At 39.5% G+C, this 16,407-nt stretch overlaps 1 long non-coding RNA gene across 4 annotated transcripts in view; it reads left to right on the plus strand.

Moving 5' to 3' along the window:
* Window positions 1–8,762, plus strand: part of LOC112059775 (uncharacterized) — a 128,153-nt gene extending 119,391 nt beyond the window's left edge. For all 4 annotated transcript variants that reach the window (XR_006176001.2, XR_010589298.1, XR_006176003.2 and 1 more), the window contains one exon: window positions 4,035–8,762. This is a non-coding gene — a long non-coding RNA (uncharacterized LOC112059775). The remainder of the gene's footprint in view (window positions 1–4,034) is intronic.
* Window positions 8,763–16,407: the final 7,645 nt, after the last annotated feature.

Raw genomic sequence — 16,407 nt, forward strand, 5'->3', positions numbered from 1 at the left:
ACTTGGCATGATCCAGATTCCTAATCTCAAATCAATGTTTAGGATAAGTACAGTATGTCTGAATGCCTGCAGATTTCCAAGAGTTAAGAAATAATATTTTTTACTGGAAGATGTGCATTTGAAAGTTCTCATAAGCAAACCAATTGTTTGGCTTTCCACTTACAATGTTTGGTTTCTTGTTACATGAAGTACAGAGCGTGTAACTAAGCTGCTGCTCATTGTTTAAAAAAGTAAACTGCAAATCTCTCCAAGCTGCTCTCTTGTTTTATTTCTAGATTCTCTTTGCACAAACACATACAGTACATACTGTAAAATGGATTATTATCCTAAATTGGGGCCTTGGTGCATAACAAGTAAGGCAAAAACAAGGTTCAGTACAATTAACCAAAAACTTCAGCCAACATTTTAAATAATGACCATTGATTTTGGATGCCTCTCTTTTTCTATGCTCAATTTGGGACACTTCCAGCCACCCCCAGTCAGTGGTCTGACCTTTTATGTTTGACCTTAATGTGCTGAAGAGGTAGCGACTGCAAGCCTTTGGCAAGCTAATCTGCCCAATTCCAGTGAAGCACAAAGACAAAATATACTGTACATTGGAATAACCTGGTTTAGAGAAAAGCAACAGAGGATCCTGTGGCACCTTTAAGACTAACGGAAGTATTGGGAGCATAAGCTTTCGTGGGTAAGAACCTCACTTCTTCAGATGCAAATAATGGAAATTTCCAGAGGCAGGTATAAATCAGTATGGAGATAATAAGGTTAGTTCAATCAGGGAGGGTGAGGTGCTCTTAATTAAACAAAGACTGTGAATGGCTATCCAACTACAGAAGCAGTTTCTCCTCCCTTGGTGCTCACACCTCAACTGCTAGCAGAGCACCTCACCCTCCCTGATTGAACCTCGTTATCTCCATACTGATTTATACCTGCCTCTGGAAATTTCCATTACTTGCATCTGAAGAAGAGAGGTTCTTACCCACGAAAGCTTATGCTCCCAATACTTCTGTTAGTCTTAAAGGTGCCACAGGACCCTCTGTTGCTTTTTACAGATTCAGACTAACATGGCTACCCCTCTGATACTGGTTTAGAGAACGCAGCATATTTCAGTAAGTGATATTCACCCACTAGAGCTTTGCAAAAAATCTCACCAGCAATCAAGGTGCCTATATGTTCAGCAGGGAGCACTAAATCTTAGCTTTTCTGATCTGCAGCACAGCCTGAGGGAACAGTCCTGCTGGAATGGAGTTTACAGAAAGATATGCAGAGTGGCTGCCTGCAGTAATCACTCTGGTGCCCCCTGCTGCCACTCCTTCTGCCAAGTGTCTCAGGCTTAGGCCCAAGACCAGAACATCCCGAGAGCAGCCCTGCTCTCCATCCACCTTCTCACTTTCCCTATCCTTTCTCCTTGGTGAACTTCCCCAACCACATTTTTCTCCTTCCCTTATTGCCGTTCTGACCACAAACTTGGCCCACTAGCTCTCTCTGTAGTTTTGTGATCCCAAGAAAGCTCTGACAGGAGCACACAGATTGTCAGAACCAGTCTACTGCAGCTGTTGCAGTTGTCCATACACCCTGGAGCATGGGAGTAGCCTGTTCTCCATCACTGTTGTCCTCTCCTTCTCTGTGTGGCAAGGAATAGTGTGGGAGCAACCATCAGAAGCAGGTGGATCTGAATCCTGCATGCTAAAAAGAAGAGCGGGAGTTATCTGTAGTTTCCACCACAAAGGATCACTAGCTTCGGGGAAATATTTGACAGTTCAAGATGCTAGCTCTAAGCAGCTGCTTATTAACTTTATTCCTAAAACCACTAGTGATCGAATATTTGAACTAAAATCTGACACACCAGGGTAGTGCTAGTTTGCAAAACCCAAGCTTCCTCTGATACATCAGCCATTTATCGCCACACTTCCAAACAAGCAGTCCCTCCACCAGGACTGTGGACTAACATGAATCCTACCCTAGCAATAATTTTATAGGGTGTATACCATTTCTTGTTTAAACCAATACACAGGGCCTGATTTTTCCATTGCCCTGAACATTACTACATTGAAATCACAGTGTTTTCACCCACTGACACCATAGGCAGTGGCACTGAAACTGTGTCCAGACAATGATTTTATAATGCTTGTAAACACAGTATTAAATGCTAGGTCTGCAGTGGCAGAATGTCATGTTCTACTGACATAGTTGCAGTGCTCATATGGACACGGCATAATATAGCTGAGGGGACAACCTGTCCAGAAAAATAAAAAGAAGAAATAGAAAGTGGGTGATGGTTATTCGCCAGCCTATGAATCAGAGAGTAACAGGCATAGAACAGTATCAGAGGGGTAGCCGTGTTAGTCTGGATCTCTTAGGCATAGAACAGACATTCATTCATGAGCCTGGATGCCCCTGACTATACCAGGTTGTGAGTTAATTACTTCTTAAGGAGGCGGCCTCAGCATAGCCTCACTCATTCCTGCTATATCCACCCTCTCTTTTCTCCTCCCTTTCCCACCATGCTTTCAGGCTAACAATCACACTGTTCTTTCTTTCCTTCTACATCCCTTTGGCTGTTTTTGTCTACTAGGGACCTATTCCACTCACTCTATTTCTCCAGCTCCATTCTCTATGCCCCGCTCATTCTGTTCCTGAATGACATTCACATATGGGTGGTACTATACTTCGTATTACACTCTCAATATGCTGTCAGGATCGTTTTGATATTGTCCTTGGCCATGCATCAAAACTGTTGCCAAAGTAAATTTAAAAGCCACACTCAGCAGTTAGAACCTCATCAAACGTTGAATTCTGATGGTAAAATTTCACCTCTATAGCTGGGTTCAAAATTAAATTGAAATATGTTTGCATCAATAAAAATGTGTTTGCATCAATAAATGATGATACCTAGCACTTACATAATACTTTTCATCCATAGATTTCAGTGTGCTTTAGAAAGAATAAGTATCATCAAAGTTTTACAAAGCGGATACTGGGCGCAGTTCTTGGCTATAGCAGAAATGTGCTTGGCACAAGACCCAAGGTTGACTTTGTGTCACATTTGCATTGTGCTGGCTGGGAGCCTACTCAGCCTCTGGCACAACTTAGTATAGCCTGGTTCTAAAATGAGCCTTGCTGACCATGGGCCCTCCCTTCCAACCCTGATATTCTATGATTCTATGAAATGATTGTTCCTGAATCTTGGGGTAGATGGAGTACAGCAGCTCCCCATCCATGCCCCTTTTGGCCAGATATGCCCAGATAAGCTTAGGTCAGTCAAGTTGACTTCACAGCCCCTTTGTGCTATCAGAATGACCTAACAGGGCCTCATAGGGCCAGCTAATCTGTATCAGTTACATTATTTCCATTTGTTTGCAGTTGGAGAAAGTGAGGCACAGGAAAGGCAAGTAACTTTACCAGTGTCACACAGCAGGTCAGGAATAGGTTTCAGGTCTCCAGACTCCCAGGTCCATCCCATATACACTGAACCCTTTGTTTCCATAATTGTATAGCAGCTCTCAAGTATGGAAGTCATCGCAAATATTCTGTTATTTACTAATCATATACATTTTTATGCCGTAATATTCAATGTTTTTTACATTCAATATGGTATTTTCATCTCCTTTTTTCTTCTAAATCTAAAGATGTAACATTTAAAGAAAAAGGACTCTTCAGCAAGAAACAGTCCAAATAAGCATTACAATTTTCAGTTTTCAATTACTATAGAAGCGTAATAAGAAAACTCCCCCTACAGGCTTTCTCTTGTTAATGCAAGGTAAATATACATTTTCAGGCAATGATTTGTCCGGCTAATTATATGGTAAGTTATAAAGCCTGCCCAGAATACGTTAATTGCCTTCATAGCGGAAGAAGTATTTTCATCACACTATTGTATAGCTCATTTTCTTTATGAGATGAATAATGCAATCAGAACGCCCACTCTCTTTTCCTCAATCTCTCAAAACAAAATAGACTAGTTTAACTACAAATGTGAAAGTTGCATTTGCAAATGGCTAACAATTATCCTGTGCATTTTTGCTCTTTATTACCAGAACTGCATTAGAACCCATGGGCCTAGAGCCAGGGATTACAAGGTCTGAAGCAAACAGTACTTCCTCATTGCCACCAGCTGCCCACAGAGGAGTACCACCAAGAAGTACTGAGATGTTAAGCCCTGCAGGAAGTCTCAACATAAGGCACATGAGCAACAGTCCTGATTCTGTGATTGGCTGGCACTCTCCATATAAACCAGGAAGTCACTTCTGGAAGTTGTGTGAGCAATGCAGACCTCTGGTGTGCTTCTGCCTGAGATGCCACTCCCAGCTGCAACTCGCCTGGATCCTGGATACTTGACCTTGGCCCAGCCTCTGACCCTGATCTTGGTTTACTATCTTCAACTTAGAGCCATTGCTGACGCTGGTGGAAGACCTTGGCCCAGCCTAACCCCTATTCTCGCCTCAGGCTCTCAATTTGGTAATGGACTCTGACTCTGAGGTTTTGACCTGGCCAGTCCCTGGACTGACCTTCAACTCTTCAGCCCAGACACTGAGCATTTCACCCTGCACACAAGCCACCTATGATCCAGCCCTGGCTACTTGGCAAAAACATGTTTTCTTTTTACCTATTTTAAGAGAAGAAATTAATGAGAAAATTATTTCCTTCTTTTCTACTGAAAAAGTTAGTACTACTTTATTTACCAAATGTCTGTTGTCTTAAGACATTCATCATGAACTAACATCATAAACTGGATACCAACAAACCAAGTGCAGCACATTTCTAAGTAACATTAACAAATACATGTTTAAAGCTCCAAGTTATATTATTATTTTAAGTTTCAGAGAGGATCTGTATTGTGCATATGTGTTTTGAATACGTTATAGATCTGAAGTGTATCATATTCTGTATTCAGTATCTGATGGTCAAAGCATAGATGGAAACTATGATGTTCTTCTTGGTGATATTTACGTAGGTTCTGTGACTGGCTTAAGGTTTAAATAAAATCTGATCACAAAACAAATTCCCGTATTCCAAAACAAAACGACCACCACCGCCTCACCTAAATTAGAAAAGAACAAGTATGTCTTGATAAACTTGATCTTTATATGGCTAGCTCCTTTCTAGTGCAGCTATTCCTTTAGAACCCTCATTTTCTGGTGGTCAGAGTTTATTATTTAACATAAAACTTTTTTGTGCATTGGAATTTTTCTTCCCTCTTCCACCCCTTGCTTTTATTGAACCCTTTATGAAATTCTGTGGATTGGATAAAATGCAAGCCAGAACTAACCCCTATTTGATTTGGTTTTTTAAAACCAAAATTAACCAGAGACTTTGCAAAAACTCAGCTTTCTTACTCCATCTCTATTTTTTAGTTATTTAATTTATTTCAATAGTATTTCTAATCATGTTGGTGGGAAAATATCGGTTTAATTTTACTTAACCAACAAAAAAGATAGGACAGTGTAGTGCTAACGCCATGTGTTAGAGAGAGGCCACTCGGTTCTATAAATGCAGTATAGGTCAATTCAGCCTGGCTCAATGGCTGATGCACACGCACCTACGGAGATGAGAGAAAAAACAAAAGAAACACTGGTTCTGTAGATCTCCCATTGCTAGATTCACTTTTTTTAAAAACAAGGTGCCCAACTTTAGAGTGCAGGATTCTTCTGTCTGTAACAGCACCCTAAGAATAATGAAAATACACTTCCAGTATAGGCTGGATGGTGGGCGAATCACCTAGTACTCAAAATTTGTAATAACATTTGCCAAACACAACTTTTTAGTTCTTTCAAAAGGGTCTTTCCTAACCATTGAAGATATTTCATCACAGAAATTGTCTGTCACCAATATGAAGACAGCCTAATTTTGCCTGGAGAGTTCATAGTCATTTTACCCTGATGAGAAGTGATGGTGTAATAGAATCTTGCAAAATTAACCAGCTTAGGCACAGAATCTTCCCACTCATCCCATGATAGTAATTAAACAATGGAATATTTTAATTTATCTTTAAAAAACGTTTAAAAAAATACGTGCTCCTTGTGAGTGAGTGAGAAGAATTTTGCAAAGCAGCAGTAAGATAAATGAAGAATGACTAAGTCAAAACAAACTTAGTGGACTTCATAACCAAATTGAGGAACCTCGCTGGCTCATCTTGTACAGCTGCTGCCTTTGGATTCAAGCCATGGTAATGTTCAGGATGAGGATGGAAGTTAAGGTGTCTGTCAGTAGTACTGTAATAGTGTAAGAATTTCTTGTATTTATGGATTTCCTTTGGTTATAAATGGTCCCTTCTCATTGTTTTCTAACAGGAGGTACAAACACCAGATAACTGGCACCATACGCTTTGTTCTGCTGTTGCACTGTCGTTGCTGACTTCCCAACTGGGCAGTTCAATGAGGTGGAAGATATTAACTAAACTGGCAGCCATAATTAAGTGGGTGGAGGTGAGGACATCTGCTCTTCATATCTTGAGTTTGCCAACACATTTTAGGCATGTCCAGCTTTCTGTTGTTGCAAAAGCCCCTACAAATATATCAAGTGTAGTTCAAACAAGTTGGAACCTCCTGCTTGGTTTGGAAAATTTTGGCAAGCTTTTTTCCTTCTGCATCTAGCTAATAATTTTTCTGGTCTTCACAACATGGGTAAAGTGTCTCCAGATTTCATGTGATATTCTAACAGATGTTTTGTGATTATATACAGTATGTATAACCACTTTGTCATTGCATTAATTCAATTGGCATAATTTTTGACACAATTATCCATGGCTGTGAAACACTAGGGTCAAAGTATGTTCAGTATTGGTACTGTAACTCCTGTAGCAGACTGACTGCTGTATGTCATTTTAAAAAAAAATCTTCATGTGTACATGTTTCCTGTTTGTTTATTTTAGAATACTTGACCATAGTAGAACGGACAGACTTGAACGTTGTCTAATGTGCAGTAACTGACATATAAACTGTGTTTTTCAATGACATTTAATTTTAAATTGTTTTAATCACTATAACACATAATAGGTATTAGAGAGTAATGGAATCATATGCATGTTGATGGTATGTTGGTGATTTGGAGGAACAAAATAGAAGAAGCTATGAGGGCTATGTCTGCACCAATGAATAAGGGAATGCAGTCAATATTTGTGAATGAGGTTTACCACTGTAGCCAAGAAGGCACTTTCCCAGCTGCATCTGGCAAGGTGAGACAATTTTTCTTTCAGAGGCAGACATCGCCGCTATAATCCATGCCTTTGTCATCTCAAATCACCTTGGCCCTATTCCATACCTGGCCTAGCTTTTGCTACTATAACAAGCAGCATAGATGAAGAATGCTCACTCCTTCTGTCTCAGTCATGTCCAGACCTGAGTCCAATCCACACAAACACCAGTGTGTCTGAATTATCCAGCATCTCAGCAGTACTGGTAAAACACCCCCTCTGTTTCCTTACATAATTACCCAAAGGTCACTTTTTGGATCACCTCAACCTTTCTCTGCTCAGTCCTCAACTTACTTTTATGGCTCAGTGGAATCTGTCAAGTTACATATGTATAATTTTTGCATAATGGGACTGAGTCTCTCTCATGGTTATGAAACAGAAGTAACTTCACTGAAATCAATGCAACTACATCAGTATACGACTAGTAAGAGAGGCTTTTCTGTGATTTTTAATCAAACAAATGTCCACTGGGCCTTTTGTTAGCAATCTCCCAGCCCTAAATCAGGATGAATCTGGACACCTACAGATTCAGTGATCATCTTTATCTTTCAGCCTTTGTACTTCCATCATATTTAATATAAAATTATGACTAAGCAGGACTACAGAATAGAGCTCCACCTTGTCTCTTCCATTCCCCCTGCCACCGCTTCCCCATTCCTTTGCATAATGTTTCACCAGGTGGTGACTAGTGATGGGTAAAACTTTGAGTCTGATGAGGAAAATTTTATGGCAAACTGAAAAAAAGTTTAACTGTGTGATGGTTAGTTGTAGGAAATATGGTTGGCAAAGAGCATTATAAATTGGAGTGTGAAGTATGGTTTACTATGTATTGCAACAAGGAACAAAAAAAATAAGCGGTATTTACCAATCACATGAACAAAAACTTTATGAAGTTCATCCCTTTACTCCCAAGAACAGCAGTAGCATTAGAATAGGTCCACCCTGTTGATCCAATTTTCCAACAACAATGCTGAAATATACAGTGATAAAGAATTTAGGCCCAGATCTTCAAAAAATGTAAGGATTTGGGTCTGAGTCTTTTTCTGGATGGCAAAGAATACATTAACCACCAAGAAAAAGCAATTTATTGATGCCCCATAACAAATTCCTGTGCAATATCCCAGAGTTAACAATGGGCTAATGGTTCAGCTACCCTTAAAGGCTTATAGGATTGGATAAGCAATTTCAAGGAAATAATCTGAATATACAAAATAAAAAAGAAGGAAGTGATGTTCTGTTAATGCATCTCTTTTACTATGGCAAGGTTTGGGGGTGTTTTTAATGGAAAAGATAAATGTAAAGTGCAATATTCTTAAGTACCTTCTTGGATCATTGTATTAGACTGTACACTTATTACCTGAGTACAGGCTAAAAAATTTTTTAAAGCAACAATAAATGTTATTTACTCTTCCTGACATACAAAATCTGCCTCACCTCTATTTCCAATATGAACTGAATTTTACATTTACTAGTAATACTATATGCAACCTCACTGAAAATCTTTATATAATTTCTATCGTGTCTTTAAAATTTGCACAAGCGTAAATCTCAATAAAATCTCTTAAATAGTTTACATCCATCCGACTAAAATGGTTCTTAAAACATTTTGCTCTGTATTCTGAAGGTTGAGGAAACACCTCTGCAAGTTCTATCTGATTTTTCTCCCACAATAGGGGATGATTTCCCCATTCTGTATCCCAGATTGTCTTATTTTTATTATTTATACATTACCACAGGAGTGCATTACACTCCACAGACAAATAGACGACAGGTTGCCCAGTTGTCTTCTTGCTTACTTTAATTATATACCAGTGCAACTTTAGTGACAAACTAAATGACTCCTGATTCATACCTGTTTAAATGAGAGGAGAATTAGACTCAGAGTAAGGCCCAGACTTATGGCCTAAGGCCTATGCAGAGATCTTGTTAACCTGCGTGGATTTGATTGCAAGTATCGTTTAACCAACATGTACTCTAAGAGGTTTTCTAAGAAATACTTTTAAGGGTTAATCACAGAATGTGATGCAACCTCCAGCACTGGAAGACCTTATTTTGCCTTTTTTTTTTTTTTTTTTTTTTGTGCAAAAGTTGACACTCCCCCAAATTGTACAGGTTAGCGTGCTGCAAAATTTGGTTTAGACTTTTTTTTTAACATAGCCCTCCAAGTCAAAGATTATCTGGCAAATTGTGACAGAGTACATTAAGAAATAAAATAATTAAGAGAAATAGATAAATCCAATTATAGATTTGTTTATACAACATAAACTGCATCATCTCTTTATATTCATTTTCAGCCAACTGCACTATGACCACTTTGAAAATTATTACAAATGATTTATATGCCAACAAAAAAGTCCTGAGTTTATCAAAAAAAAGTGCTCCACAATTGAGACATGAAATGCCATTTAGGCCTGGTGCACCTTGCTTTCACAGCAGATTAGATGGATGGACCGAGGTTCCTGCAACAGTGGCAAGTATTACATAATACTCCCCAGAGGACATGAGAATGACTTTGAACATTTTATTAGATTTTTATTAGACTGTGATACTGGTTTGCAGGAGCCAGGTTATCCAGCTGCTCACAAATTATGGTAATGTGAAATACTGTACTGAATGCTCTGGACTGCCCTTAGGTTCCCCTGGAGTATACAACTCTGAATTAAAGGTTGTTAACTCCTTGGCACTTGGGAGGACAGACTGTCCCAGTGTGAAGCCTGTTGCCTGCACTGTATTCATTTTGCCATGAAACAAAAGAGATGAGCATGTGACATGATGTATTTTACAAGGTGCTTAACAAGAACATGATTGGGAAAAACTGAAATCCATGAAATCAATGCCATAACCTTATATTGTTTGTTCTTGGTGGCTGCTGGAGTGCAACAAGATCAATGTTAGGACAACATCATTCACTTTAAATATCAATGACCAGAGCAGAAGTAGAGTAAAGTAAAAGGATTGAATCTGCCAATGATACAAAAATGGGAGACGGCACGGGAGGAGAAAATACAAAAGAGAAAAGTGATACGATTTAAAATTACTTGAACTGGCAGATGAGTAGATAAGTGGAGCATGCAGTTCAATATGAAGAAATGTAAGATAAAGATATAAATTGGGGGAAGTAAATCTCATTCCTATGCTCTCAGTCATCTTGCGCAACAAATTACTGAGCATTTCACCAGTAAAATATAGGGTGTGAATGGGTGGCTTAGTCTTGTTGGAAGTATGAGGAGAAAGCAAAGGGCAAACATTGGTAGAACAGAAGATTTGTCAAAGGTAGGATAACTGAGTATGTAGTTAATAGGATGAGCTGTGGGTAGCAAGGAAGAAAGCATTGGGTATGGAATGAGCCTGAATGGAAAAGCCTATAGAAGAGCGATAGTGTACGCAAGACTTCAGCCCACAAATGATAGCTATAGTCAGTGGCAAAGGGATCAAGAGAGCACAGGATCTGAAGCCCAGAAACTCCCTTAAAAGTGGGTGAGGTTTGAGTAATAGGAGTTACCCATTTCCTTTCCCCACTTCTCTCAAGCAGGTTTCTGTCTCGATAGCACAGTGGGATCAGGACCTCTCTTTTGCACCAGGTTATTTTTAATAGGTGCAGAACTGGCGTAGGTGGAGTCAACTGGCTAACATTCTCCTTATAGCCATGCCTGACAAGGCCAGGATTTGGCTCTTCATAACAGCAGGGTTATAAGTTGAACATAAATCCTGTTGTCAAGGGTTCTTTTCACGCCTGAGTTCTATTCCATGGTTTTGGCTTTCTAGTTTGAGGGCTAACATCTTTTCATGTTGCTTTGACTAGAATCTAAAGTTCAGTAAACAGCTGTGACTAAATCTGAATGATGGCAAACCTCATCAGGCTTGATTCAAGCTGTATCTACATTTTCCACTGGAAGGCCCAAAACAATACTGCAGCATAGTTCTTCACTGTGGCATGACTGTATTCAGATAAATTGGTCATGTACTATAATGAAAAAAAACCTTTTCTTGTGCTACTTTCAGCACTGGAACCAAATCTAGACCTGGCAGTTTTTACAATTTCAATCCAAGACCAACCTTCAATAAGATCACACAGCTCTAATGATTGTTAGTGAAAATGTAATGGGTCATTTGAAATACAAATGAACATTGGTGGGTAAAGGGATTTTTCTTTTTCTTTTTTCTTTTTTTTTGTTAGGGGACTCAATTTACACTAGCTACTTAAAATATTAAAATAAAAGTAATAACATTAAATATAAAGCTCAAAATCCACTGAAAACATTAGTGGCCATATCTGCCAAAAAAAAAAAAAGTAATACTGCCAAGAACAGTAGGACAGATTCTGCTCTCATGCACTGATGTTAAGCCAGAATAACTAAAATGATTTAAATAGGCTTGGTCTGGAATTGTACTGGTGTAAATGGGAGCAGAATTTGACCTACCATTCCCTTTTAAGCATTTTTATGAAATGTCCCTATTTGTTCATGACTATGTAATTAATTTCCCCCCTCATGATCAACGAAAACAAAACAAAACAAAAACAAAAATTCTGTCCTTTTTTTCCCTTGAAAAACATTTTAGCTAACTAAAGCAGATGCAAGACTAAAATCATGAAAATTTAAATAATTATTTCCTTCCAAGGAATTCATGTAATTGCAAGAGTATATTGTGAATTACTTCCTCATCTCTATAGGATTTATCGTAACGTTAACATGCACTAATTGAGTTTCACTCACATCTGAAAAAAGTATACAGTGTTAAAGAGATGTAACAGCATGAAGATGAAGAAATAAAAAATTGGCAAGCAATTCCTTCTGCTTATAAGTTAGCATAACCAGACAGCCCCAAGCAACTCAGTATCAGAATGTGACAAAGGGGATCCATCTTGGAGTCCTGAGAGCAACCTCTTATGTATAGTTTTGGCAGGCTATGAAGGCAAGATTTCAACATCATGTGGAACAAAATGTCTTTTATATTCTATCTAGCACGTATTCTGGCCAGCACACGGAGTAGCATTGATTGGGCTAGGAAGAACTGCACCTGCAGAAAGAAGAGTACAACACAACATTGGGCACTAGAAAGACGAAGAAAAAGAGACTAGGCGCTCAGTGCCCTCTTTGAAAGGTTCATTCATGTACCCTTGACCATCTTGATATATGAGCTATATTAGTGGTGGTCTCTGACCTGTGCTATCAAGGAACAGTGTCTTTGTGAAACCTTAAGGATCCCACATTCACAGAACACCCAAAGAGCAGATGGGATAGACCCCAAAATCAAAATGCAAGAATGATTTGACCAATAATGCCATTTTCAAAACTTAATCTCCAGTCCTATTCCAATTATAAAGGCCAGATCATGCCCATCTCAAATTTTAAATCACACAGGATAATCTCACAGATGCGATGAGGTCCTAAACTAACAAATTAGAATTAACTTTGGAATAAATATTGATGTCACACTGGATACTACAGCTACTCAAATACTATAGTAATGGATGCCTGAAAAATATCTTAGACACACAGATAATAAAGCACTGATGCCAGTCCCACCACAATACTGTTAGCTTATACAGACTCATGGGAAGTAATATGTGTCTGTAGGCTAGGATTCCAAAAACCAAACTCATTCCAGGACTCAGCAACCAAATGGATATATTCTAATGATTCCATTTTTGAGATGGAAGGTGTCCTACACATGAAGTCAAATGCAAAAAGCATGACTACCTCCACTTCCTTACCTCTCCTTGGCTAACGCTGTACCAAGTACTCATAGGAAAACAGCTAGCCAAATCTGGTTTCGTTGCCCCTCCACAATGATCTGACATCGTATACATGAAAAGGTCATGGAGGGGAATACTCATTATTTAAGAATTGCCATTTAGAAAAACATTTATTTGACCAACATTTTTTCAAACTACTTGGCCAGCTCTGTAGAACAGCCATGTAAAAAGAAGGGAAAAAAAGGAAGGGGGTGGGTGTGGGTGGTTTAGAACTTTAAAACCATTTTGATTTCATAGCACTACATTTGTTTTTGTCCATGCTTCTTTTGGAGAAATACATAAGAGATCCATACTTGTTCTTTCAAACATTAAATAACATGAAGTATAGTATTTGCCCCTTTTTTTTTCATTTTGTACTTCTTATTTAAATGATTTTGTGATGGCACACTAAGGCTAAAGAATAATTTAATTGTGCAACGTGATTTTCTTTTTAATTAACAAAGTTATATAATTTGGTAAGTTAGCACCTCACATAATACACGATTATTATTAAAGTAAATCTACTGTATTGCACAATGCTATTTTTATTATATTGGGGCTCCAAAATATAAGTTTTCAGCAATGAACAGCAGCTATAAGATCTTAAAGTGTGGATTTTTCATTTCACTAAAATATTGGTAGGGTTTTTACTGCCATAGTTTAGCATAGTTACACTACTCTACATGGGGGCGGCTCTATGTCTTTTGCCGCCACAAGCACGGCAGTCAGGTGGCAGTCAGGCGGCTTTCGGCGACGCGCCTGCGGGCAGTCCGCTGGTGATGCCGATTCAGCAGCGTGCCTGCTGGAGGTCCGCTGATGCCACGCCTTCAGCGTCCCCGCCACCGAATTACCGCCAAATCCGCAGGACTGGCAGACCTCCTGCAGGCACGCCACCAAAGGTGGCCTCACTACCGCCCTCACAGCGACCAAGAGGCCGCCCCCCGCGGCTTGCTGCACTGGTGCAGCAAGCCGGCCCTGATTCTACATAAAAGATTTTGGATCCAGGCTGGAGGCGGTTAAACTGTATAAAGTTGCTTGTCCCTTTCAACAAAACAAAAGCCCAGGAGGTCTAACAATGTAATCTTCAGGCTCCTTGCATGGCCTTTGTATTGCTGCCAACTGCAAGTCTGGAGAATGAAGCACAGTTTCATTGTGTCTTTGATACTTGGAATTTGGAAGAGTAAACACAAATATTATTTATTCATCTGCTATAAGTCTTTAAGTATCCATTTTCTGCTTTCTTATGACTGCAAGATAGTCAATAAGAAAAAAAAGATAGTCAAGAAGAACAAAAAACAAGAAATAATCAGCTTTGTTTTGAGGAAATGCCTTCATCATAAAGAGAAATATCAGTTTTAGAAGAGAAAAATAGACACTGTGACAGTGTAGTTTTAGAATCAATTTAATATTTGAGTACTGAATGATACCATTCTGCACTCACTGTGCAGGGCTGTCATTGGGCACCAGCTTTTCACATGCTGTGGTAAGATACAGGTTGGAGCACAAGAAAAGATAAATATATTTAAATGGATTTCATTCTAGCTATGGCCCAAAATGAAGCCCCCATACCCAATATCAGGGAGACTTGAATGAGGAAGCATTAGAAATAGGACCATCTGTATTATTTTTATTAGCTGAAGGATTTTTCTTTAAATTATGTGTGTGTGGCACATAGTTTAACTTATATGCATTTTTGCTAACTTGTGGGAATTCTGTCGGTCAAAGCCTGCAGTCTTTATTGAAACAATACTCGGGTGGACTTCAGTGGTACTTCTTCCTGATTAAGGGCTGCAGGATGTAGCCTCATGTTTAACCATTTGGGCTGGGATTTTCAAAGAAGGCTAAGGAAACTAAGTGTCCTACTTCTACTGAAATGGAGTTGAGTGCCTAACTCCCTTAGGTTCCTCTGAAGTTCCCAGCCATTGTATACCTGATTTTAATTTGTCAAAATTGCTAATTTGGTTACTCGAAGGACTAGGAACTCAATTTAAAGCCTATTCAATTCAACGAGAATCTTTCCTTTGACTTCAATGTGCTTTGGACCAGCTTTTTTCACAATAAAGATTTTTTGATTGCATCCATATATGAATAATAAAATAAATGAATAATCATTTCCTGATCTAACATGAATGAATTGAAACTAGTTCTGTCTAGTTCCGTTTATTATTGCACACACAGAGAAGCGATAGTACTGAATACTCCTTAAAGACAGGAAAGGTTCTTGCTCTATGAGGCAAGTCTAACATGCAGTTCAGTTGCTCAATACTAAGCAAACGAATTAGGCTGTGTGTACTTTGTCCATCTCAGTATTTCTTGTATTAGTTGCACTCATGGGTGGTGGGTATCATAGGCTGGAGGAAACTGAGCCTCCCCAGACAGCAGGTGTGGCCCTGGCCATGCTCCACCCCCAGTTCCCCTCCTGCTCTTGCCCTTTGGTGTGGCCCATGCTCAGGCTGGGCCTGCTGCTGGGGTGGGGAGGCCTGCCCTCCTGGTGCTCCAGGGCTGGGGGTGGGGGGTGGGCTAGGGCCGTGTCGCCCATCTGGTCTTCTGGGGTTGGGGGGGGGGGCTTGGAGCCGCTAGCCTGGGGTGGAGCCAGCAGCCATGGTGGGGGGCTCTGGGCTTCAGCGGTGGGAGGGGAACGGAAGGAGTGGGGCCTCGGGTGAAAGCAGCAAGGCAGGGGGCAAGCCTCCCCCAACCACCAGTTGACATGCCGCCTGTGGTTGCACTGTACCTGTTTCACCTACAGTAACACTTCTAAGTATTAAGCCTACAGCAACTGTGTCCAGACAGATCAGTGTCCTGTTCAAAGGAGTCCACATGAGTCACGTATTAGTTCAGTGAAAAGCACTTTGTAGACAAACATGCTCACTCCATCAGCAGGCAAGGGGATGCAAATACTTCACTCAGTGTATATGAGCCCTGACAGGACATCTGTGATGTATGTGATTGGGAAACTACCAGTCGCAGAAAAAGCAGACCGTAATGAGCAAAAGACTTACAATATTTTGTTCTTTTCAATAAAATGAAAATTGAACTTTCCTGTATTGTTGGAGCCAGGCTAAACACTATGAACAGCAAACTAGCAGCAGAAAGATGTAAATGATTTACAAGGTACTCTTAAAACATTTAATGGGAAGCTATGAGATTTTTTGGTATGGTGCCTACAATACTGATTCAAAAGAGCGGTTCCCTTCAACCTTTTTTGGTGCCTAACAGTAGCAATATTAATGCTAATATACCTGCAAGATTGTTCTTTGGGGCTAAACACTGTTTGCCAAGGTGAGGGATGTTACAGAGGAATTAGAAATAGTTAGATTCAATAGATCCTGAAAACAAATTATGGAAATCTTATGTAAGTTAACTTCCTAGAAGATGATGATAGTTTATTGTAAATGAAAGCAACATAATGAGAGTGTGCAATAGTAAAATGATATTTGGTGAACTAACATTAGCAGTTACAGTATGTGGAATTAATTTAATT

The sequence above is a fragment of the Chrysemys picta genome, chromosome 7 (genome assembly GCF_011386835.1).
Source record: "Chrysemys picta bellii isolate R12L10 chromosome 7, ASM1138683v2, whole genome shotgun sequence".
NCBI classification, from domain to species: domain Eukaryota; kingdom Metazoa; phylum Chordata; order Testudines; family Emydidae; genus Chrysemys; species Chrysemys picta.